This window comes from Aplysia californica, unplaced genomic scaffold (genome assembly GCF_000002075.1).
Source record: "Aplysia californica isolate F4 #8 unplaced genomic scaffold, AplCal3.0 scaffold00174, whole genome shotgun sequence".
NCBI lineage: Eukaryota > Metazoa > Mollusca > Gastropoda > Aplysiida > Aplysiidae > Aplysia > Aplysia californica.
Genome location: NW_004797444.1, coordinates 833,928 through 835,690, shown reverse-complemented (window position 1 = coordinate 835,690; position 1,763 = coordinate 833,928).

Below are 1,763 nucleotides of genomic sequence, written 5' to 3'. Positions count from 1 at the left end.
GGGGCGTAAAGTTATACAAGAATGATTGTCTTTCTTTAGAAGTGAACCACCTCGCAATTAACTATTTTGACCTCCCACCGCCCTTTTAAAGTGAGTTATCTATACGGGTTCATTGACAGTGTCCCTGTTTATCCATCCAAACAGTTTTCTTTAGACAGCCAACGATTGTACACTACATAGATGGTTCATTCTGTTTTAAAAAAATACTTTCTGTAATATGAGCACAAAGTTACAGACCTCACCACAAGCGGTGCTCGTGAAGCTTCTGGGTTTTTTTTTTTGTGTGGGCTGTTTTGGTCTTTTTAAAAATAAGTTAAAAGTATCTAAGATAGAGGTTTAGACCATCTTGTAGTACACGACGTTTACAGCAACACAGCGTCATTCTTGCCACCAAGTCATTTATCCGGGGTTTCGGATGGGTACAAAGACACGTCTTACTTTATCGTATGCCCTCTGAACTGTGTGTCTGTTAGGTTGCTTTTTAAAAATGATTCTGTGACATAAAACGTTATGGCCGCGGCTTTGTGTTCACAACACAGCTTTGATTTTTAAAAAAATCCCAACCAAACAGGAGATATTGTGTTGTTGTTGTTGTTGTTGTTGATGATGATGATGATGATGATGATGATGATGATGATGATGATGATGATGATGATGATGATGATGATGATGTTCTTGTTCGTGTTTTTGTTGTTGTTGCTGCTGATGTTATTGCTCTAGCTGTTGTTGTCATTGTTGTTGTTGTTGTTGTTGTTGTTGTTGTTGTTGTTGTTGTTGTTGTTGTTGCTCCCTGTTGTTGTTGTTGTTGTTGTTGCTATCGTTATCGTTATTGTTGCTGTTCCATATCAAGGGAAACATAGATATGTCACATTCTCGCGATAGTTATAAGACAGATCTACATTGTTATACTGTCATGTTGCCCAAGAGCTGTGAAGAAACCATCACCCCTGACACATTGGAATCCTTACAGGAGCTGTGAAGCTCTCAGCCCTTTTTCATCCATCTTCCTTTTCTTTTTGTTAAACTCTGCTTTTCATAAACCTAGCTCATCGTCTAATCAGTAGGAGGTATCTCGGTTCTATACTCTTTGAAAACGCCGAACTGAGGCGAACACCGACAGAGGAGCCGTCCGCAGAAAATCGGCATGAAATGAAAAAGTTTGTGCCTCAAACTGGTGACTTTGTCGTCTGCCCGGTCGCAGGGGAAGTCTCCCGCTAGGTGGCGTCAGGTATCAGCCGTCTGCTAGATTCGAAGCGCGGTAAACGTCACGGCTGTCAACGGGTGCACAGACTCGAGCGCTGATACTGATGTTTCCGGACAAGCTGTTTTTAATACGACTTTGGCGGGCTTTTGTGCTGGTGTGCAAAAAGAGGGTTTTCAATGCGGGAGGAGAAGGAAGGGATAAAAAAAAAGGGGGGGGGGGTTGTGTGAAAAGGATCCTCAAAATACGGAGGGGAATAGAGTTTCGAATGTTTATGAAAACATGGGAGAGAATAATGAACATCTTTGTTTGACTGCCTTCTCAGTCACATACCTTCAATTTGCTCGCTGACTTCTGTGTAATATACCCTGTTGTGGGTCAGCGTGTTGTTATTCTATACTTCTCCTTCCCTTGCTTGTCTAGTCAATTTCTAATCCTTTCATCATTTTCTTTTTACTTAAATTGTTGGGATACCATTCCGTTACCCAGCAGAAATCTATCTATCTATCTGTCTGTCTGTCTGTCTGTCTGTCTGTCTGTCTGTCTGTCTGTCTGTCTGTCT